At 51.3% G+C, this 23,910-nt stretch overlaps 1 protein-coding gene and 1 long non-coding RNA gene across 16 annotated transcripts in view; one reads left to right on the top strand and one right to left on the bottom strand.

The window, feature by feature from the left end:
- CAMTA1 (calmodulin binding transcription activator 1) overlaps positions 1 to 23,910 on the top strand; it is a 986,830-nt gene that overhangs the window by 903,090 nt on the left and 59,830 nt on the right. Inside the window, exon 1 of one of the 15 annotated variants that reach the window (XM_031010116.3) lies at positions 17,895 to 18,633. The exons of the other annotated variants lie outside the window; for them this stretch is intronic. The gene's annotated coding sequence lies outside the window, so the exon portion shown is untranslated. Of the gene's footprint in view, positions 1 to 17,894; positions 18,634 to 23,910 lie in introns of those variants that run through there. 15 annotated transcript variants of the gene reach the window in all.
- Positions 11,967 to 16,565, bottom strand: LOC129532731 (uncharacterized). Its single transcript, XR_008678617.2, has 3 exons — positions 15,950 to 16,565; positions 15,344 to 15,449; positions 11,967 to 14,743 (listed from the first exon to the last, which is right to left on the bottom strand). It is a non-coding gene; the product is annotated as an uncharacterized lncRNA (long non-coding RNA).

Below are 23,910 nucleotides of genomic sequence, written 5' to 3'. Positions count from 1 at the left end.
AGAGGGTACCAGGGCAGCTGCTTTATAGGCCGGGGGAGGTCAGAGGAGGCCTGTATGAGAAGGTGATATTCAAGCTGGAGTATGAATGACAGGCAGGGGCCAGCCACAGTAAGACCGTGGGGGGAATATTCCAGGACAGGGAATCAGGAGCAAAGCCCCCAGGGAGAGGGCAAGCCTGGCACGTTGGGGGAGCTGCGGTCAGAATAGAGGAAGGGGAGGTGGAGGGGGTTGCGGGGATGGGAGAGGGCCAGGGGGTACAGCAGAGGCCACATGGGATGCATCACCAAGAGTAGGGGGCTGGGCTTTTATTCTGAGGTCAGTGGGGAGCCACGGGAGGGGCGTTGCCACACACAGGTGTATGTTTGCAAGAACGCCGCAGCTGCCATGTGGAGAATGAATTGTGTCTCCACCGGCACAGAGACTACTCTAGGGCTCTTGCGTCTGTTCGGGCAAGAGGCGATTGTGGCTCTGACAAGGCCGGAACAATGACTCCTGAAGGACAGGGTGGGTTTGGGGTTGTTTGGAGGTGAAGTGAAGGGCTCTGCTGATGATTTGAATATGAAGAACGAGAGAGGACAATGAGTAATAATGCCTAGATTTGGGGCTTCAACCACCGGAGGGACAGCAAACCATTTCCTGAGATGGAGAAGTCTGAAGAAGCAGCAAACCCAAGGGGATAGGGGAATCTAGTGTTCAGTTTTGGTCACGTTACAGCTGACAACCTCATTAGAGACGCGGGGTTCACAGTGCGGTCTGAAAGTCTGGAGGCCAATGAGAGATCCAGAATGGAGATGACGTTTAGGAGTCCTCCACGTGCAGATGGCGTTTAGCGCCCTAGGTCTGAGCACGAAGACTCCGTGAAACAGCACAGATGAAGCAGAGGAGAGGCTGCAGGATCAAGCACAGGCTCCCCTGGTATGAGGACACCAAGCAGAGGAGGAGCTGGCCAAGGAGGGAGGAGGACAGCCAGCGGGACGGAGGGAAACCAGCAGGATGTGACCCATGGAGGCTAAGAAATGAAGGTGTTTCAAAAAAAAGGACGTGGTCAGGCAGGTCAGATGCCAAGTGGGGAGCTGGGTAAGAGCCCTCCAAGCAGGGGGAGGTGGGTAGGAAGGTCCTGAGGCAAGAGGGAGCTCCACGGATTTGCAGAATTCAGAGAAGTGGCTGGAAAATCCAGGTGACACGGCACCATACCTGTCTCTGAGCTCAGAGTCACAGCCTTCCGCAGTCTGGGGCCAGATGAGAAAGGGCAGGAGCCCCCTGGACTCTTGCCTGGCCCAGGAGATCACGTGCCTCCCACTGACCCATCCACTGCTCGTTCAGCAGAAGGAAAGGCCCCGTCCCCTGCTTTTCCCATCTTGCACCTCTGGTGTTGGTCTTGCCAACCTTTTGATATGTCCGTGGGCCCCAGGAGGGCAGCTTCTGTGTCCCTGGGCTCGTGGAGATGTCTCACATCTGCTCTGAGTCCCAGAGACAGATTCCTTCTTCATGGCTCCCCGCTGGGGAGCAGGGGCTCCAGGTGAGCCCCAAAGCAGGAACAAACTGTGATTCATCCCCAAACACTGTGTTGGTATCAGACCTGGTGGAGATAGCTCCAGGGCCCTGACCGCTGGTTGTTGCTGGGTGCAAGAATCGTGCAGATTAACCGGAAGCCTGCCTGGCAGGCCGGCTCAGGCAATTACGCCCCAGCTCCTAAATCAATTACATCGGACTCTCATTATTCCTTTTTTTTTTTTTTTTTTTTTTGGCAGAGTCTTGCTCTGTCGTTCAGGCTAGAGTATAGTGGCTCCATTTCAGCTTACTGCAGCCTCTGCCTCCTGGGTTCAGGTGATTCTCCTGCCTCAGCCTCCCAAGTAGTTGGGATTACAGGTGTGCACCACCACACCCAGCTAATTTTTGTATTTTTAGTACAGACAGAGTTTCATCATGTTGGCCAGGCTGGTCTCGAGCTCCTGACCTCAAGAGATCCACCCGCCTCGGCCTCCCAAAGTGCTGGGATTACAGGCGTGAGCCATCATGCCCAGCCGGACTCCCATTATTCTACGACAGCATTTGGTTGTGGGTCAGCTCCTCCACTAAAAGCACAGCCTTGAAGAAAGGCCTCTTGGCAAAGCTGGGACCACAGAGAGACCGGTCAGGGAATCTGGCTGGTCCAGGCCAGCGATGGGCTGACATCCTTAGCCTTTCCTGGGATTGGGCTCCCAGAATCCATCTCCCTGGAAACCAAGGGAGGTGCCAGTCTGTGTATGCAGCTGCCGGGAGAAGTGGTCCTGAGACCCAGGACACCCACCATGGAGAAGAGAAGACACAAGTGCTGGTTGGGGCCTAGTGCAGCCTCTGAAGGGATGCGAGTTCCTAGTCGTTCTGAGCAAGGTGAGAGGACACCCTTCCCATCCAGTCCAATGCTCAGCCTCTAACTGGGGCCAAGGACAAAGCCCTGTCCTTTCAGAAGCTCCTAAAAATACACATATCTCTGACCCTTCTGAGCAGCCCAGCAACCTTGTCCCCCACATCTGTGACACCAGGACATTCAAAATAGTCTTTGATAGGCTGAAGACTGGCTCCCTCCCCGGCAGTAATCTGCTGAGACTTTGCACCTGTTGTGAAATCAGAGTCCTTTGTTAGGGGAAAAATAGTGAGAGGCAGGTATGTGTCATATGGACCATACTTCATGAATAACAGGAGACTTTTTAAAAAATCAGGCCGGGTGCGGTGGCTCACGCCTGTAATCCCAACACTTTGGGAGGCCAAGGTGGGTGGATCACATAAGGTCAGGAGTTCAAGACCAGCCTGGCCAAAATGGTGAAACCCCCTCTCTACCAAAAATACAAAAATTAACCAGGTGTGGTGGCACAGGTGGCACCTGTGGTCCCAGCTACTCGGGAGGCTGAGGCAGGAGAATCGCTTGAACCCAGGAGGCAGAGGTTGCAGTGAGCCAAGACCATGCCATTGCACTCCAACCTGGATGACAAAAGTGAAACTCCTTCTCAAAAAAAAAAATATCAGTGGCAAGCCAGGCGCGGTGGCTCACACCTGTAATCCCAGCACTTTTGGAAGCTGAGGCAGGAGGATTGCTTGAGGTCAGGAGTTCAAGACCTGCCTGGGCAACATGATGAAACCGTCTTGACAAAAAATACAAAAATTAGCCAGGTGTGGTGGCACAGGTGGCACCTGTGGTCCCAGCTACTCGGGAGGCTGAGGCAGGAGGATCGCTTGAGCCCTGGAGGTTGAGGCTGCAGTGAGTTGAGATTGTGCCATTGCACTCTAGCCTGAGTGACAGAGCGAGACCATCTCAAAAAAAAAAAAAGAAAAATCAGTGGCAGAGGGAAAACAGTTGATACACCAAAAACAAACGGAGGTTGTTCAGGAGTTGGAACTTGTCCCATAGTCCAATCTCCTCATTCTTCTGGAAGGAACCCAGGCCCCAGGAAGAGCAGCTGCTGGCCCCAAGCCATCGCTGAATTGGGATGGAAGTCACCTCCTGACTCCTTCTGCATGCTCTCCTCCCTCTGTCTGCCTCCCCTTCTCCATCCCGCGGCCAAATTCACCCATGCCCCAGAAGCTAGGACACAAAGGCAGATAAGAAATGAGCCGGCTAGTGGACACAGTGGCTCACACCTGTAATCCCAGCACTTTGGGGGGCCAAGTTGGGCGTATCACCTGAGATCAGGAGTTCAAGACCAGCCTGACCAACATGGTGAAACCCCGTCTCTACTAGAAATACAAAAAATTAGCCAGGTGTGGTGGCAGGCGCCTGTAATCCCAGCTACTCAGGAGGCTGAGACAGGAGAATCACTTGAACCCGGGAAGCAGAGGTTGCGGTGAGTCAAGATTGCGCCACTGCACTCCAGCCTAGGCAACAAGAGTGAAACTCCATCTCAAAATAAGAAGAAAGAGCCGGCTGGGAGCCCTGGGCGGCTTCTGTGTGGTGGGTTGTGGTTTCTTTGGCGAGGTCAAGGTTTGCCTCCGGTGTCCCCACGGAGTGAGCTGACACTCTCCCGGCATTCACACTGGCAGGAGAGAGGGAGCAGTGACCTGGCTCTAGCCCTCTGCTCCCTGGCCCTCATGCAGAAGGACCAGTTCTGGCATCAGCAGATCGGGAGGTACCCAGTGGAGGCCTCGGAGTGTCTCCTGTCATACCAAATCCTGAGATGTGCTGGCATGTGGGCAAGGAACTCTACCCCAGCCCCACACCCCATTTGGTGGTCTTGAGAAGAGCTGGTGACATCCTGCATCACTTCAGTGGCACCAAGCTGCATCGATTGGTCTTGAGACACATGGCAGACTTCTGAGCCACCGGGATTGTTTCTTTCAGCAAAACACCTTCTGGCACAGAGTTGCCACCAGGAGGGACAGCAGCTGACATCTGCACACACACCACCTGCCAGGACCTGGCCATGAAGTACTGATGTGTACCCACGTGTAGTGACTCACTGAGACTTCCCGGCAACCCATGAGGCCCCTGTTCCACAGATGGGGATGCTCAGACAACAGTGAGTGGGTGGCGCAGAGAGAGTCACACACAGCAGTGCGACCCCATCATCCGCTCTTGACCTCTATGCCATGCGAGGCTTCTGGAGCCTCTTCCTTTTGCACCTGCACTACTTTGGAGCTGCCTCCCAGGGCTAGAGCCTGTCCTTGCTTCCCGGTTATTCACTACAACCGTCAGTGGAGTACCCGTTAGGTGCCAGGCACTGCGTCACGTGATGAGGATCAGAAGAAATGGATCAGATGAGGACCTGCAGTCAACGAGCTTCCCGTCCAGGGGAGGAAACATCCGAACTGACCACCTGTCTTCGCACAAACAAGCATTTGGGGACCTTATGATGGAGGATGGTGACTTCTCGGGGAGGTCTGGGAGGGATTTCTTGAAGAAATGACCCCCAAACCAAGAGCTGAAGGATGAGCACAAGTTAACTCCATGAAGAGAGAAGGCAAACATTCCAGGCCACAGGAATGGCATGCGCAGAAACTCTGTGGTGGGAGGGAGCCATGAAGCCAGTGAGGCAGAGGGGCAGGCAGTGAATCAGGCCACAGGGGCTGGAGGGACCCTCAGAGCCAGGGCTGTGTGTGCCAGGCTTTATCCCCAAGGAGAGGAAAGCCACTGAGGGTTCGAGAGGCAGGGACGTGACCAAGTTGGCTTCTGAAGAAGCACACATGGCAGCCACATGGAGAACAGATTGAAGGAGGCTCAGAGAGGGTGAGGGGAGACCAGGAAATCATCCTGGCTAGAGATGATGGTAACTTGGCAGTTCTGGGGGCACAGGGACAGTGTGAGAGCCACCGAGGAGATGGCATCAGGAGGTCTTGCGGGTAGATTCACTAGGGAGGCTCCATGTCATTCACCTTGAAGGAGGACCAGTCAGGAGTTGAGCTGAGTTTAACGGGCTTTTGGGACATCTGTGTGAAAAGTCAATGGCAGGTGGGTGTAGCCCCCAGAGCTGAGAGAGCAAATAGACAAGAGAGCGAGAGAGAGAGAGAAAGAGAAGTCTGAAATGTCTGCGTGGAGGTGACACTGAATAAAGCACATCTGTGGGTGTGGAGGAAATTGATAAGCATGACAATATTGCTGAGTCCCAAGGCCAAGAACTTCTCTCTTAATTATCATTGTGCCCCAGTGTAGGGGTCCAGGGACACAGTAGGGTCTCAATGCAGGTTTCTTCAAGGGAGGGAAGGAAGGGAGGGAGGAAGGGAAGGAAGGAGGGAGGGAGGGACAGATGGCCTAGTGGTATCTTCAGGGCCATTGTCCTCAGGGCTGACTGCAGCTTTAGGATCCAGCCACCTGGATATCCTCTCTGACATCAGAACCAGGCTGGGTAGGGTGTCCAGGACTAACCAGGCAGCGTCACCTCCCTTTGGGTCTCCCTGTCACTGAACAAGCTCCAGGCAAATGACCCAAGACCAAAGTGCAGAAGCTTGACCCTCAGCTACCTCTTTATTGAACCTGCCCTGAGGCTGCCTTCAGAGCTTTTAAAGGGCCACCTGGTGAGAAATCCTCCCTTCAGCTCACTGAAGCTGGAAGAGAAAGGAAAAAGCACTTTTCTTCCTGGAGCTGCTCAGCCCTCTCTCTAGGCCTCAGAGAGGGAGGGGGTTTCTCAGGCCGGTCCTTGGCAAGTCACTACATGGTAGGTTGTGGTGCATGGACCCTGGAGGAGAGCCTCTTCTGACCCTCTGTAATGCCCCTGACCCAGTCCCACATTAGCCTGGTGAAGGAAAGAAAGAAAGAAAGAAAGAATGAATGAATGAATGAATGAATGAGTGAGTAGGTGAGTCGGGGCCATGAAAACCTCCCTATCCACAGGAATCCTGCTGCTTCAAAACACACTGGTGTGACAGTGACAGTGATGATCACCAGCCAGGCCCCAGGCCTGGTGCTTCACATCATGGCCCTGTTGGAGCCTCCCAGCACCCAGCCTCAGGTTGTCATTCACAGGCACCTCACCCCCAAACTGGGTCATAAACTATATGGAAGAAACAGCATTGATAGCTGGCAACCCGTCCACCCATCTGTCATTCAGCAGTACCTGCTAGAACCAAGGGCTTTACCCATCAACCAGGCATCCCCCCGCTCCCCAGGAACTCACAGCCCAGGGCAGGGGGCACACGGGACAACACAATTAATGTGATGAGTGCTTGAGTGTCCGGGAGGTGTGAGAAGCCAGGGGAACCCCTCTGTGCCTCCGTCTGGAGGGAACACACTTGACAGTGGCTAATTCTCTATCAAAACTGTAATGTGTGCTCATAGGAGTGCCCTTCATATATAGAAAGAATGTGCAAGTGTTAATGTACCAGTCTGTTTTCACACCGCTGATAAAGACATAGCCAAAACTGAGCAATTTACAAAAGAAAGGGGTTTAATTGGACTTACAGTTCCACGTGGCTGGGGAAGTTTCACAATCATGGTGGAAGGCAAGGAGGAGCAAGTCACATCTTACGTGGATGGTAGCAGGCAAAGGGAGAAAGAGCTCTTACAGGGCAACTCCTGTTTTTAAAACCATCAGATCTCGTGAGATGTATTCACTATCGTGAGAACAACACAGGAAAGACTTGCCTCCATGATTCAATTATCATCGACTGGGTCCCTCCCACAACACATGGAAATTCAAGATGAGATTTGGGTGGGGACACAGCCAACCATATCAGTTAGCCACCTGTCAAGTTAAAGGGAGCACCATCCACATAAGACCACCTTTATTGCTGCACCAACTGCAAGGGGTACCCTAGACCACCCTCAGGTTTGATCATTCACTAGAAGGACGCAGAACTCATCAAAAGCTCTCATACTCACAGTTGCACAGTATTACATCAAAAGGATACAGATTGAAATCAGCCAAGGGAGGAAGGGCATAGGGCATAGTCCAGGAAGGTACCAGACATGGAGCTTCCACTGTCCTCTTCCCTGTGGAGTCATGAAAAGCATGACTTTCCTGGCATTGATGTGTGACAGTACCCATGAAGTACTGCCAACCAGGGCAGCTCACCATAGCCCCAGTGTTCAGAGTTTTTATTGTGGCTCCATCACACAGGTGACTGCCCTCCCTCTCCAGCTCCTCCAGAGTCAGCTGATACCACGTGACCCAAAGCCCCCACCCTAAGTCACATTGTTGGTCTTTCTGGCACAGCTAACCCCTACCCTAAACCTATCCAGTGTGGCCAGCATCTACCCTAAATCATATGGTTAGACCATTCTGTGACACAAGGATCCCAGGCAAACAAACTCCAATCAGGCATGATATTCCAAGGGCTTAAGAGTTCACCTCCCAGAAGGTGAGGACAAAAGCCAGATCTCTCTTTGGGCAAGGTTAAATTCTTTCCTACACAAAATGCCATCTTCCCACTCCTCTGCACCCACCTGCTTGCACCTGCTTCCCCTACTCCTCACCCCAGAGACCAGATTCTTTTCAGTATCTTTATTGAGGGAGGAAAGGGTTGTTGTGTGTCTGAGGTGTTTGTTGTTGTTGTTAAAGCATGGCTCCTACACAGATCTTATGTAGTATTCAGCAGTTCTCTGGGGACAAAGAGCACATTTTACTATGAGAAATAGTTTGGGTGAATACTTTGTCGTCTGCAGAAAATATTGTGCAGAGCTCCAGTTTTCCTAGATGGAGATGTGAAATTAACTAAATTACAGATCAGTCCACCTAAAATATGAAATTAAATGACAAATTCCAGGAGCCTTTGACTGCTAAGGTGATTATTCTAACATATGATTCCAATCACCTTTTTAAATTGCTCACCTGTGCCATGGTCCACGATGCCCTGGAAACAACACTGCCTCCTGTCTCCGTCCTGCAGACGGCACCCCTGGCTCGAGCAATGCTCTCCTCTCGGTCAAGTGTCCTCCCAGTGGCTCCATTTGCTGTGCGGGGTTGTGAACGGCTCCATTTTAAGCCACCAGCTCCCTCCCTCCGGCCCTCTCTGCTGTCTCCCTCTCCCGTGCTGGGGGCTGGGAGGCTGAAGGAAGCCCTAGCGCCACTGTCCCCTCCTCGATGGCTGCTCTTCTCCAACAAGACCTCTCTTCCTCTCCTCAACACTGATGGGAACGGATCGGACCTTGCAATTAGTGCCCAGCTGGGTGCAGACAGGGATCTCTGAGCCAGGGCGGGGACCTGGGGAGAGAGCATTCCTGCTCAATAATTCACCCTTAAGGGAAAGGAAAGCTACGAATGCAGCATTCAGCCATTTTCCAAGACATTAACAATTCAGTGTAATTCCTGAGGCATAAAAAATGCATCATTGCTCTAATTTTATAAGCTCCATGATGTTTATTATGACATCAGAAGGTCTGCTCTGGGTCACCCAGGAGAGCTAAAGCCAGGAGAAACTGGTAGATAGCTCTGCACAGGGCCTGCACAGAGGTGCTTTGGAGCCAGCCCAGAAATGCTGCAGACACAGCCCCCACGAGGTGGGGCCTGATGCCCTGGAAGCCCCCAGCACTCTGGAACTTGGAAATGACTGACGCATTCATCATGAGTCTTTACACCCCTCCCCTGGAAAGCAGCAGGCAAGAGCAAGCTCTGAGCAGAGAGAAGAGGGCGCGGCAGGGAGCCTGAAGCTCCAAGGCCCCCAGTTGCACTCAAAGACATCATTCCTCCCCTGGCGTTCTCATTTTTTCATTCCCAGTAACAGAGTGAGTGGGTGCTCATTTTTATATTTGGTGAAACGCCCTGGCATTATTCCAAGTCACTTGAAAGTGAGATTAGACCCAGGAGGATCATTGGGTGGGGCTGCGTTTCTTGTTCCCACTCTGGAGACAGAGCACGATCCATGGTATTTCACTTTGGACAAAGGTGCTTCTTAGGCCCTGGGGGGGCAGCAGAGCCAAGCAGGGGACAGCCTCCACTTCGTTGGTTCCAGAGCCAGTGAGGTGCTGGCCTGCATGGGACTGTGGCTGCACCATGAGGGGCCACAGTGAAAAAGTGACCCAGGGTGCCAAAGAGAGATCAGCAGGGGGTGGGGGCATGCGAGTGTGTGTCATGTCTGTGCTTTTCCCTGGCCACTTTTTTCTTTTTCTAAGTAATGTCATTTAGCACCAAAGGTATCTGCAAATGCTCCCTGAACTAAATATGTCAGCTCTGCCTCCCCTGGTGCAGGAGACGGCTGTCATTTAAAATGCACTTGCACAGAATTGGGCCTTCCTTTGTGATTGCTCTGTCTCCTGTTGGTAACAGCACAGCTCCTCTCTTCATGACCTTGGTACTTATTATTCTTAGGGAGTAGCTAGTTGCTTCCCTAAAAGGACAACTTTCCAGCTCTCATTTTCACGGGTACCTGACAGTGGCTGTGAGGATGGTGATGTCAAAATGGCTTTCTCATAAATGTCACAGTCTTTTGACTCCACTGTTGCCTACGAGAGCACACTTGTTTCTCTTTAATTAGATCTCTAAGTTTTTGTTGTTGTTGTTGCTGTTTTGTTTTGTTTTTTGATACGGAGTCTCACACTGTCACCCAGGCCAGAGTACAGTGGTGCAATCTCGGCTCATTGCAACCTCCACCTCCCAGGTTCAAGCAATTCTCCTGCCTCAGCCTCCCAAGTAGCTGGGACTACAGGCACCACCACCACACCTGGCTACTTTTTTGTATTTTTAGTAGAGACAGGGTTTCCCTATATTGGCCAGGCTGGTCTCGAGCACCTGACCTCGTGATCCACCCTCCTCAGCCTCCCAAAGTGCTGGGATTACAGGCGTGAGCCACAGTGCCCAGCCAGTTTTTTTTTTTTTTTTCAAATAAATGTTATATGCTTTATAAGAAAGCCACACCATGACAGCTTGATTTAGTGCATTTTTTGAGAGTACTTTTCTGATTAAAATGCCCATTTACCATTGTGACTCTACTGGGCTGTAGGGTACACGGCATCCTCTTTGAAGGCTCAGCGGGGTCTTTCTGCCTCATGGAAAAGTTGACTGTAGCCCCACACGACCTCTGATGCTGTCTCAGACCTGAAGACTGGGGTCTCCTGAGCACCTCTTCAGGAGCTTGAGAAGGGTTGGACCCTGCACAGGGAGCCGTAGAGAAGGCCGTGGCAGCCCATACACTCTGCACGGGAGGATCTGTGAGCCCTTAGCCCGGTGGAGAAATGCATGGACATGTGGGAATTCTTGCTTAGAAGAAACAGCCTGTATTGCTTTGCTGGTGCAGGCTGGGCTGGGTGGGACCTGTGAGTTAAACCAGTGCATGCTAAGAGGTCTGGGCCTGGGTCTTCTCACTCCAGCTACTCCTGAATGGCTACAGAATAAGATTCCATTGGAGCACCTCTCTTGTACCTGTGTGGAGTTACTCAATCTGCCTAGGGCACCCTGGCCAGCTCCCTCACACAGCTGCTGTGCACGCGGGAAAGGCAAGCTCATTCGAACAGCATAGGGAGGAAAGTGGCAGGAAGGCATCTGCCACCCTGAAAGATCTGGAGCACATCCTGAGGACAGGAGGACCCAAAGTGATGGTGATTTCCGGGTTCTATCCCCTGAGCCCTCACTGAGCACCCACCAGGCCCTGGGCTATCTACTTAAGTTTATTATCCAATTTCATCCCAGTCGTATTCCAGATCTTTCCATCCCCATTCTATTGACGAGGAGCCTAAATCTTAGAGGAGTCAAGTGACTTGTCCTGTGTCACACCGCTGGGGATTCGAACTCAGGGCCATCTGACATTGCAGCCCAGTGGGCACTTTTTCACCATGCCTTCCCACCACCTGAATTGATTTGGGACAATCCGCTTTTTAGTATCCTGCTCCCCTTCACAGCAGAGATGTCTCTGCATTTCCCCCACTTTAATGGGGAGAATAGCTGTGTATTTTATCATCCAACATGTGTGTAATAGTGGGGGCCTGGTAGAAGTTGCTGGCAGAATGGATGGGCCTGTGTCAGCCAGCAGGGAGAATGAGTTGAAGGTGGTTTCACTCCGCTTCCTTGGATTCTTTTCTGCATTATGTCCATTAGGAGAAACCTGCCAGTTTTTGGGCTGATGGCTAATGCATCTCTTCCTCCCTCCATATTATAGCTGGCACCTTCCCAGGATGATGCCAGTCATGGCATATCCTGGTAGCAAACACTTTTTCTCCCCACTATCCACATCACTGTCAGGACCATTATCTCTGGCCGTATAACAAGCCAACCCAAAGCTGAATGGCTCAAAATGATGAGAATGGGTACGTTCTCTTGATGCCGTGGGTTGGCCAAGCTCACACATGCAACTGCACTCATGGGACTGATGATTTTAAGCCCAGAGTCCCTGCAGCTGAAGCATAGGGGCACCTGCTCTGTCAGGTCATGCTGGCCACGCACTGTGACCAACCCCCCCCCCCCCCACCAACATGGCCTTAGACCTGTCCCTTCAGCAGCAACAACGGATTTGGATTAAACAGGATTTTTAAAGAATTATGTTGAGACTCTAGTCCAGGGTGTCCAATCTTTTGTCTTCCCTGGGCCACAGCAGCAGCAGCAGAATTGTCTTGGGTCACACATAAAGTACACTAAGGCTAACGATAGCTGATTAGGTTAAAAAAATCACACACACAAAAATTTCATAATGTTTTAAGAAGGTTTACGAATTTGTGTTGGGCCACATTCAAAGCTGTCCTCGCTGGCATGCAGCCCACTGGCTGCGGGCTGGACAACCTTGCAGTGTAGTCTAAACTGATTTTACAGAGGAGGAAACTGAGGCACAGGAAGGGAAAGGAGCTTGCCATACAGGTAGTTCTGGGGGGCAAGGGGGGGTACGGAACTGGAACCAGAGCCCAGGCTGCTGACCCCAGGCCAGGACCCCATTCCCCACCTCAGTGCCTCCTTCTTCCTGGATGGCTCAGGGGCCCTGACAGGTGCAGCTCAGCTGGAGATGTTTGAAGCTCTCTGCAAAGCTCCCCCTTTCCCCTGTGTCAGCCAACCATTGTGATCTGCAAGGAAAATCCCAAGTTCTGAATGCTGTTCTCGCCAGGATCCCCAGCTGTCAGGGACATCATCATGGCCAGCAGGGACTTTACAGACTCACCCCTGGCTTTTTCATGACCTTCAGAAGCACTGTGAGAAACTGCCTGTCTTCTGACATCTTCTTCCCTGGGCATCACCATCGTGTGACTCAGGGCCTCCCCTGTGCCAGTCTCATCTCCTCACTGAGTAGTCATGGGACAGGGCCTGTCTATTCAGATTCCCCTTCTGCCACTGTACCCCACATTGGCCCAGACCAACTCACTGGGAGGATCGGCCATCAGACTCTCCTGACCTGGGCCTAGCTTTTTCCGTCGGTCAGTCTTCTTTTCTCAAGTTAAATCCATTTATTTCTATTCTATACTTCTTCATTCTCTTTCTGTTCTCCTTTGTCTATGTGTGTGTGTTACAGCTTTATTGAGATATAATTAACATACCATACAATTTACCTATTTGAAGTACAAAGTTTCTGAGTGTTTTCACAGGGTTGTGCAGTCATCACCACAAACTAATTTTAGAACATTTTCATCCCCCAAGAAACATCCTGGTGCCCATGAACCAGGGTCATTCCCCATTCCTCCTCAGCTCCCCCCCACCACCCTCCCTAGGCAATTATTGATCTATTTCCTGTCACCATAAACTTTCCTAATCTGGACATTTTCTATAAATGATGTAATACAATGTATGGACTTGTGGCTGGCTTCTTGCACTTAGCATGATGTTTTTAAGGTTCACCCATGTTGCAGCATGTATCAGTACTTCATTATTTTTATTGCTAACTAAATGTCCATATGTATGGACATCTCTTTTCATTCTCTTGGATATATACCTAGGAATGGAATGGCTGGGTCACATCATAACTTTATAATTAACCTTTTGAAGAACTGCCAGACTGTTTTCCTAAGTAGCTGTGCCATTTTACATTTCCACCACCAGTGTACAAAAGTTCAAATTTCTCCACATCCTTGCCAACGCTTGTTATTGTCTTTCTTTGTGATTATAATAGTCACTTAGTGGGTGTGAAGTGGTATCTCATTGTGGTTTTGATTTGCATTTCCTCAGTGACTTTGATTTCCTCAAATCAAATGTTGAGCATTATTGATTATTGCCCTTATTATTGATCTTCTTTGGAGAAATGTCTATTCAGATACTTTGCCCATTTTAAAAACTGGGTTCTTTGCTTTTTATTTTTGAGCTGTAAGAGTTCTCCTTATATTTGAGATACAAGTCCCTTATGAAATATGAGATTTGCAAATATTTTCTCCCTTTTAGTGAAATGTCTTTTTACTTCTTGATGTTGCCTTCTGAAGCAAAGAGGTTTTCAATTTTGATAATGTTCAATTTATTTATTTTTTCCTTTGGTTGCTTGTGCTTTTGATATATTTAAGAAACTATCGCCAAATCCAAGGTCATGAAGGTTTACTGCCGTATTTTTTTTCCAAGAGTTTTGTAGCTTTACCTCTTATATGTAGGTCTTTGATCCACTTTGAGTTACATTTTATATATGGTGTGAGGCAGGGGTTCAACTTCATTCTTTTTCATGTGGATAGCCCATTGTCCTAGCCCCATTTGTTAAAGACAATTCTTTCCCCATTGAATTGCCTTGTCAGCTTTACCTGTGGCTTTTTAAAATATTTTCTATTTCTTCAAGCCTTAAAGATATACTGAATATGCATCTTGCTCTTATTTTTAAATTGTCACTTAGTTTGAGCAGAATCTTATGATTTTTTCTTTTACTGGAAGTTGATATATACAGAAACATCTGATTTCTTATCAGACAGGAGAGGTTAGATTATACTGCAGTAACAACCAATTCAATCTCAGGACTGGATTTCTCATTCATGCTACAAGTCCAACTACAATTGCTAGGGAGGGCCCTACTCATCATGGTCACACAGGGGCCCCAGCTGGCAGAGGCTACCTTTTCCTATAAACAAGCTTGCACAATTGCCAGGGCCGGGGGAAAGAATGTGGTGGGCAGGTCACTGGCTCTTAAAGCTTCTATCTGTAATAATACACATCAGATTTATTCATGTTTCATTGGCTCAAGAAAGTCACATGGTCACATCTAACTTCAAAGGGTTCAGGCCAGTGCAAAGCACCCCCAGGGATAGCAACCAGAGATATTTGGTATATAATATTAACGACTACCATTTCCCTGGAGTGTATTGAAATGTAACAGGTGTAATGAAATCAGTTGATGTGGACTTTCTGTTGTGCATCTCGAACTTTAATCATTGTAGTAAAATTCCTTTGTAGAGATCGAGGCTGCATCGAGCCAAGATCATGCCATTGCTCTCCAGCCTGGGCAACAGAGTGAGATCCTGTCTCAAAAAAAAAAAAAAAATCCTTTGTAGAAATTTCCAGACTGTTCTGTTAAACAAATGATATCTACTTAATGGTAAGAGTTTTTAGGTGCTTGGAATAGGGCAGAATGAACACAGGCTCTGAAGTGAAACCCAGATCCACTGCTTTCCAGCTGTGTGGCTTTGAGCAAGTTATCTGACTTTTTGAAGCTTTCGTCTTACCCTCTATGGGATATCCTGCTTGCAGGAGAATTAGCAGCAGTGTATGTGAGTGCCTGGCACAACAGCAGGCAGATAACAGGCATCCAACAGACTGAAATTCCCTTCTTCCTCCTCTGCAACAGGATCCACCCCCTGGGTTCATCCTGAGACCCTCAGCAGGGTTAGGGCTGATATATCAACTCCCTGTATCTGCTTTTTTTCTCCCCCTTTTTGAGACAGGGTCTTGCTCTGTTGCCCAGGCTGGAATGCAGTGGTGTGATCATGGCTTACTGCAGCCTCAACCTCCTGGGTTCAAGCAATCCTCTTGCCTCAGCCTCCCAAATAGCTAGGACTACAGACACACACCACCACACCCCGCTAATTTAAAAAAAAAAAATTGTAGACAGGAGGTCTCACCATGTTGCCCAGGCTGGTCTCGAACTCTTGGGTTCCAGTGATCCTCCTGCCTCAGCCTCCTAAAAGTACTGGGATTACAGGTGTGAGCCACCGTGCCCGGCTGTATCTGTTTTAAAGGACAAAAATTGCACTTAACCTGGGTACTGCCAATGGACTCATAACTGAGTATTCTTTTTCTCTATTTTACAAAACAACCCAGGTATGCTCAAAGCCCCATAAAAACCCAGTGTAACAGTATGCTTGAATCATGCGCGTGCCTTATTCTCTCATTTTCTAACTTGGAAGAAAGAACGTGAATACCACAAGGAACCACCCGTGGAGATTCAGTTCTAGGGCGCTGGCAGCGCTCGGGGCTCGCCTCAGGAGCACCCAGCTCATCCCACCCTAGCTCTGCCTGACTTTCCAAGAAAGGGACCCAAGGAAGCCTCCTGCTCCTGTGGTGCAGTGAGTGGCAGGCACTCCAGAAGAAGAACGAGCCCAGCCGAGAAACAGTACCAGGACATTCCCCATGCAGAAACGTCACCCCAGGCTCCTGAGCCCAACCCACTCAGCAGGGCTCAGCCAGTGCCTCCTGGGCTGCTGCAGCCATGACCCCACCTGTCCCACCTGCTCGGCAGAGGTGGGGCTGCTGGAGGAATGGTGAGGGGTCATGGGTACCCCTGAGGCCCCTCCTTCAGACAGCTGGGATGCCAGGGCTGAAACTTGTGTCTGCCAAAACAAACAAACAAACAAACAACAACAACAACAGGAAAAAGAACTTCCCCACCTGAGAGAGAAAACACTGAAGATTCCTTCTCTTTAACTGGGCTTCAGGTGCCTGAACTGGATCCAAATCACCAAGAGTTCCCTGGCACTTTAGAGTACAGAGGCAGGCGCTGTCTCTCCTGTCAGCCTCCACCCCTGCTGGTCTCTTGCTCACAATCCATTCAGAGCAATTCAACAACCATCAGCTGAGCACTTACAGTGTGCCCCGCCAGCACTGTGCAAGCTGCTGGGATAAGTCAGGCTTTGTTCTTGTTCTCAAGGAGATGAGGGCTGTCTTGCTCTTAGTGAAAAACAACTAACTTCTAGAAACACTTTTTATTAATGTATGATGGACATATGAAAAAGTGCACATATTCTAAGTATGCAACTGAATGATTTTTCACAAACTAAAACCAGTGCCCAGGTCGAGATTAAAACAGCACCAGAAACCCAGAAGCCACCCCAACCCCAGCCTCCAGCCACTCCTCCTCGCCCCCAAGTACCCCGTTTTGGCAAAGCTGGCAACGGTAGCTAACTTTGATTGAATGTACATCAGTGCCAGGCACTGGTGCATGCACCTTCCACCTACTGATTCCTTTAACTCCCGCACCATAGATATGGAGGCACAGACAGTGGGGCACACAGCTAGCAACGAGCCCACTCTGAACCCAGGGGGTTGGTTTCCCGAGCCTATGTGTCCCTGATGACTACCCTTTCATTGCCGCCCTGGAAAACAAACAGAACTCACTCACTGTGTACTGCAACACCAACACATAACAAAGCTGGAGGTTTGGTTCTGCTGAGGGCGTCAGGAAAAGCCACTGAGGGTGGCCAGATTTGAGCTGGACCTTGATGAATGCATAGGAGTCTCCCTAGCAGATAAAGGGGAGGAGTTGCATAGCAAAGGTGGGGGGGGGGGGGAGCGTGCAAGGGGTCCTGCGTGGTGACCCGGGGGGCAGGCGAGGGGTAGACAGGTGCAGTGGGAATACTGAACTAGAGCAGGATTGGAACATGTACTGGGGCTTTGCCAGGGCAGGCTTCGGAACAGGAGATGAACTTGCTCAGGTTTACAGTGGGTGGCAGCCCCCAAGGGAAGCCATGGATAATCTACCGGCATGGGCAGGACCCAGCTTGGTCAGGGTGTCCTTCACGCGGCCTCTAACCAGCGATTCCTCATTGGGTGTACAGGCTTAAGGGCTCTGCAAATGTTGGGGTTGTTTCTGTGTGCGTTTGGGTAGGGTCAGAAAAGAGACTCCGCCCCCAATTTCGAGACACCTTTTTACCCAGATGGCAGAGACATGGCCGATTTTACAGATAATTGACTGTATCTATACATCTATATCTATTAGTATATAACAAAAACAAAATAGGCGGTCTCATCACAGGTCTTGGGGTCAGGCACTTTCTCTGTGCGAGGCCGTGGGACTGCAAACAGCACAGGGAAAAAAGAAAGCGGGATCCGCTCGGGACGCCTGAGCCTCGATTAAGAGGTGCGGCTCGGGATTTGTGGCCGGGGCGAGAGACCCTCACGCAGAAGTCCCCAAGTGCGCAGGGCTGGAGCTGGAACTTTGGAACGCGGAGGTTAGACCCAAAGGGTGGGCGGAGGCCTGCACTCCAGCTAAGGCGGTCCAGCGCCGCACCCCCTCCCCAAAGCCGGAGCCGCCGCCACCGTCCCCGCCCACCGTCCTCCGCCCCGCCCTGGCCCTCCCCGGGTCCTCGGGCCCCGGCCCCCTCCCTCCCGCCCGGCCCCCACGCCTCCCCGCTCGTTGCGCAGCGCCGGCTCCTCCCGCCGGCTGCATTGCAGACGCCGCCGCCGCAGGGCGCGCCGGGGCCGCGCAGGGAGCCCGAGCCCGGGAACGCGGGCCCTCGTCGCGGAGCTTCGGGCGGCCCCGACGGCGCGGGGAGCCGGGCAGGGCGGGCGCGGGGCGGCCCCGCGGGAAGAGGAACGGGCGGCCCGCGCGGGGCTCCGGGGGCCGTCGGCCCGGGCAGCGGGCGCAGCCGTCGGGCTCCGAGCCGTCCCGGCCTCGAGGGAACCGTCGCCGCCCCATTAGCGGGCCGCGCTGAGCCGGGCGGGCGGAGCGGCGGGGACCGCGTCGCGAGGGACCGGGGGCCCGGCTCTCGCGCGGGGACGCCCGGGCCGCGCTCCGCCCGCACCCTCCGGCCGGGCCCCCGCCGTCCAGCGCGGCTCGGGCGCAGTTCCGGCGCAGTCCCCGCGCCGAGCGGCTCCGCGCCCCGCACCAGCCTCTGCCCGGCTCCGGGTGACGTCGCATCCTCCGATTGGACCACGCGGCCTGGGGGGCGGGGTCTGGCCCGGTGAGCTCACCGCCGCGCCCCGCCATTGGTCCGGGCGGCGCACTCGGGCAGTGGCGGGGAGACCGCGGTACCCGGAGCCCCGCGAGTCGTTCCAGCTGCGGCGAGTGGAGCTGAGCGGGCGCGGGGCCGGGCCGGGCCGGGCCGGGCCGGGCGGGGCCGGGCGGGGCGCGCGAGCCAGTGAGCGGCGGCTCGGCGCAAGCCTGACGAGCGGGAGCCGAGCTCAGCAGGTCCGGGTGAGTGCGCGGCGGCGCGGGGCTAGGCGGAGGGCGCGTGCGGTCGAGGGCGGAGGCCGGCGGGGGCGCGCGCGGGGCGTGGGGGGCGCGCGTGCTCGCGGGCCGGGGGCGTGGTGCGCGGCCACGCGTGTTTCTGGCGCGAGTGTGCGGGGCCAGGCCGGGAGGGCGTGCGCGGGCCGGGTGTGTTTACGCGCGGCGGGGAGGGGCCACGAGGGTGCGCGCGTTTCTGGCGCGAGTGGGGAGTGTGGGAATGCGGCGGGCCCGGTGTGGGGGGCGTGTTTCTGGGGTGAGCGTGGGGAGTGAGTGTGAGGTGCAAGGGTGAGGGGCTGCAGGGAGGGGTGCGTTTGGCCGAGGAGTGGGTGGGAGACACGCGTGTCCATGCCGCGAGGGTGTGTCGACGCCCGAGCCTGCGTGGGGCCCGGGGCCGTGTGTCTGGAGTGGCCGAGGGCCTGAGGGGCGCGCGTGTTTGTTTGTGCGAGGGGCGTGTGCGGCGGGTGTGAGCCACGCGTGTCTGGGTGCGCGCGCGGGCCGGATGCGCTTCTGGAGTGGTGCGAGGACGCGCGCGCGTGTCTGTGTTGGAGCGAGGGCGGGGACGAGCGTGTCGGGCGCGCGCGGGCGGGGCTGGGGCGGCGTCGGGGCGCGCGGGGGCCCGGCCCGGCCGGTGGCGAGTGTGTTGGGGCGCTCGGCTTTCTCCTCAACACGGGTTTTTGGGACCCAGTGCCGCCTCCTTCCCGCGGCGGGGCCCGCGGAGCTCCCGGTGTCCCTGGGCAGGCAGGTGCGAGGCGAGGTGCGGGCACAGCCCTGCGCTCCTCAGCCGGTGCGGGATCGGGCGACGGGGGACTGTCTGTAACTACAGACCAGGGGAGCGGAGGGACGCTCGATTCACCCGCGTGCACAGGGCAGTCCTGAAAGTGGATGGAAGGCTCGGAGAAACTTCTGAGAGCTTTGCTTCCCTGCAGACTGGCGATCAGAGAGCACTTTCCACGCGCAGATGGGCCAGGATAGATGCTCGGGGTGGCCCTTTTGCATTTTCGGAGCTCTGGTGATTGGGTTTCTAGGTATTGCGCCTCTTTAGGGGTGGCGCTGATGGCGCTCTGGTGTTTGAGACTTTTTCGATCTCTGTAGATTACTGCAGACATCAAAAGCATTTCTCTACAAATCAGGTATCAGAATAGATTTCTGAAATGATGATATTCTTGCAGACTGTCTTCTTAATCAGTTGCCTCACCAGGGAAGGACGACAATTTTAAAGTCCATTTTCTATTTTGCCCACTTTTACTTGATAGGATTTCTGCTGGCAGCCTGAAGTATCTAATCCCGGAAGCGGACTCAGTAAACGTGAGAGGTGCCCTCAGATAACTACAGAAATGCCTCCTGTGTTTGGTTGCTTGAATGAATGCATTATATTTTTTCCACCAGTGAGGCCAGCCCCTGACTTTTTAAAATTGTGCTCCCAAGTTTTATCGATAAAATGTCTGGCTATTACATACAAGGAGTCTTTTTCTCTTACTACCTTGAGGAACTGAAGTGTTCCGTTTCCCTGCAGAATCTGTGTCTTATCGAGAAACTATTGCTGGGAACCGGATCAAGAGAAATGCATTATACAGAAGCACTTTTCCTGCTGTGTGTTTAGAAAAAAAATAGTTATTATTCCAAGACCAGAATTAGACACTAGCAAATAAATTTGTTTCTCTTTTTCTTTGTATTAGATTTAGAGAGTAATAATGTTTAATGTTCTAGAAAATAGCATTTACTTACAGCGTATGCATTTCCTAAATAAATTTAACCTAGTAGTGAAAAGAAGCAGAGAACTGCTGTGTATTCCTGAGAGACCTTGATGAGGTCGTCCTGATTAATTATAATCTGAACAACTCAAATGGAAATACAGTATTTCATGTACTCGTTAATAACAGTCTTGTTTGTATTATTTAAGGATTTGGCTTTGGTGATACCCTGGCGGATGCATTGTTTCAGGCTATTCTTTTTTTTTTTTTTTTTTTTTTTTTTTTTTTTTTTTTGAGATGGAATCTCGCTCTGTTGCCCAGGCTGGAGTGCAGTGGCATGATCCCGGCTCACCACAACCTGCACCTCCCGGGTTCAAGTGATTCTCCTGCCTCAGTCTCCCGAGTAGCTGGGACTGCAGGTGCGCACCACCATGCCCAGCTCATTTTTGTATTTTGGTAGAGATGGGGTTTCACTATGTTGGCCAGGCTGGTCTTGAACTCCTGACCTTGTGATCTGCCTGCCTCAGCCTCCCAAAGTGGTGGGATTACAGGCGTGAGCCACCGCGCCCGGCCCAGGCTTTTCTTTAGTCTTCTATTTAGGACTGAACTGGGCCTTTACTAAGAGCTGTCACTGCTGCAGTGTATTCATGTGGGGCTGTTCTAGAATCCGGTACGTGAATAACAAGTGGAACTGAGAATTATTTACTTAATATGAGAAAGATAGCAAAGTTAAAGAATTGGTTGATATGAAAGTTTCCCGAGTGAAAGGTGTGAGGCTCTTTTTGAAACAGGTTTCACTCTGTCGCCCAGGCTGGAGTGCAGTGGCATGATCATGGTTCAGTGCAGCCTCCACCTCCTGGGCTCAGGTGATCCTCCCACCTCAGTCTCCTGGGTAGCTGGGACTGCAGGCACACACCACCATGCCCGGCTAATTTGTTGTATTTTTTGTAGAGATGAGGTTTCTCCATGTTGCCCAGGCTGGGCTCAAACTCCTGAGCTCAAGTGATCCACCCGCCTCTGCCTCCCAAAGTGCTGAGATTACAGGCGTGATGGTGGGAGAAGTCCAGATGTGATGTATTGAATTACATTTAAAACCACAAGTTAATATTACTCACATTTAACATTTCAGAAGTGCTTATTAGCCTGCTGGGTGACACCAATGGGTAGTGTCATATCATGTCATGGGGATGTTGGCGTTCATAGTCATGGAGACCTTCAGTTAGAGTCTTCTCCTCTTCTTGAATGAATTGCCCTGAAGTCAAATGACCATCTTTTCTTTGCTATTCTCTTATGTGACTACATTTGGCTTAACATGACAGGCAGACAAGGAGATGCCGTCGCCATCAGGAGATAGTTACTCTTCACCCCTCAGGCAGTACAGCAAGTGACTTATTAAAACCATGGTATGATACCTTGTGAATAGTAACTTTAAAAATAGGGCCAGGTGTGGTGGCTGACACTTGTAATTCTAGCACTTTGGGAGGCTGAGGCAGGTGGATTGCTTGAGCCTAGGAGTTCAAGACCAGCCTGGGCAACATGGAGAAACCCCGTCTCTACAAAAAATACAAAAATTAGCCAGGTGTGGCGTTGCATGCCTACAGTCCCAGCTACTCAGGAGGCTGAGGTGGGAGGATCGCCTGAGCCTAGTAGGTGGAGGTTGCAGTGAGCTGTGATTATGCCATTGCACTCCATCCTGAGCAACAGAGTGAGACCCCATCTCAACAAAACAAAACAAAGAATAGCTAGGCGTGGTGGCTTTCACCTCTAATCTCTGCACTTTGGGAGGCCAAGGCAGAAGGATCGCTTGAGCCCAGGAGTTCAAGGCTGCAGTGAGCCATGATCATGCCACTGCTATGCAGCCTGGGCAACAGCAAGACCCTGATTCAAAAAAAAGAAAAAGACAGTGGAGGGGGAGAACGCCAGTATGATCTTGTGTAATGCTTCATTTCAGTAAAGTTCCTTTGATAGACTAACTGGAATTTTAGTTTATAAAGTATCGTGATCCCTGTAATTTGCTTAATTTTATATTGTCTTATAAACATTGAAAATAGAGCATAGCTTTAGACATGATGTGGAGAGACTGGTCAGCTCATCTTTGAAGCACCTACTATACATCAGTTGCTTAGCAAATTAAAACTAATAATTAAATATTACTTTGAGGAAGGTGAAGTATAAGGAGTTTAATGAGGGTAAATGTTTCTAGGAGTTAAAGTGCTGATCATAAAGCTACATAATGTTTTTGTAATGTGGAAGGTGATGATAAGTCATGTAAATAAATTTCTCCATTATATTAAACTAATATTTATCAACTACTAAAATTAATCATTCTCTCCATTTTTTCAGCTTTCTTGTTTCACCTGACTTTCACCACCCCATACATCATGTTTCACTCTCCAGCTGGCCACACCCCATCCTCAGCCACACGGCATGAGCCCTCTGTCACACGCAGCCAGGCTGGTGTGCTGGTGTGCTGGTGCGCCTACCGTCACCCATACTCCATGTTAAATTCTGTCTCTTTTTTCCTTTGAGCCTCACTCAAGTCTTATTAATGAAGCTTTTTTTCTCACCTCCCACATTAGATTAACAACTGTTTATGGGGTGCAGAGGGGCAGCACCTAAGCTGTATCTTCTACTATGCCTAGCATAATGCCATCTGGGACTTGAAGTTTCATGAATACTGTTAGTTGGCAAAGAAGTTATCCAGCGTGATGCTACTCATTAGATAGGGTGAGGAGACTGTAATGAAATGTGTTTCTTCAAGCCCAAGACAAACCTGATCCTACTCTGTGCCTTTGGTTCAGTCTTGCTTGTTGGTCGTTTAGGCACAGACTCCAAATGATTTCCCACGCAGGTCAGTTCAAGGAGGAGTGAGAGGAGTCAAAAATCAATCTATGTGGATGTGAATCTAAAGCCAACTGGTGGATGTGAGTTTTCACTTAAGTGGTCTTGAGGTGGCGCTAAAAATCCTGGACACTGTACCAGTGTAAAATAGGCCTGACACCTGAATCATTTTCCCAGACTGAGAATATTGGCCAGAAGCCCACTGTCTAGGGATGTGTGTAGGTAACAGCTGTTTTCTTTCATATAATACAGCAGGATGGGCACTGGGTGTTTCAGCTCTACCATTCACTCAGTGAGAAACCTTATGTAAATTACCTTGTATCTCCGGCTCTCTTACCTGTTTTCCAAACCCATTAGTGGTTCAGAAAAGCATGGTCACCATCATCAGATTTTAAAATCAGAGTGCATTGCACATAGTAAGCGTAAGTATTGATTTGGGAAGCTTTTTGGTTTCCATGTGGGAGTGTGTGTGCTGGCTTCTATTTCTTTCTGTGGACCACAGTTTAAAAAAGTTGAAAGCCACTAGACTGGATATTTCCTAATTCTCTTTCAATTCAGCTGTTCTGCTGTGATTCTTTTCTGTGGTATGTGTCTGTTATGACGCCACATTTAGCAGTCGCGTAAGGCCTGAAAGAGTTAAGATACCTCCATATGTATGAATTCAACAGATAGTCTCCAGCCAGGCCAGAGCTCAGTATACCTTTCCTTGTCT

Source organism: Gorilla gorilla, chromosome 1 (assembly GCF_029281585.2).
Source record: "Gorilla gorilla gorilla isolate KB3781 chromosome 1, NHGRI_mGorGor1-v2.1_pri, whole genome shotgun sequence".
Taxonomy (NCBI): domain Eukaryota; kingdom Metazoa; phylum Chordata; class Mammalia; order Primates; family Hominidae; genus Gorilla; species Gorilla gorilla.
This window is presented reverse-complemented; position numbering and strand designations above follow the sequence as displayed.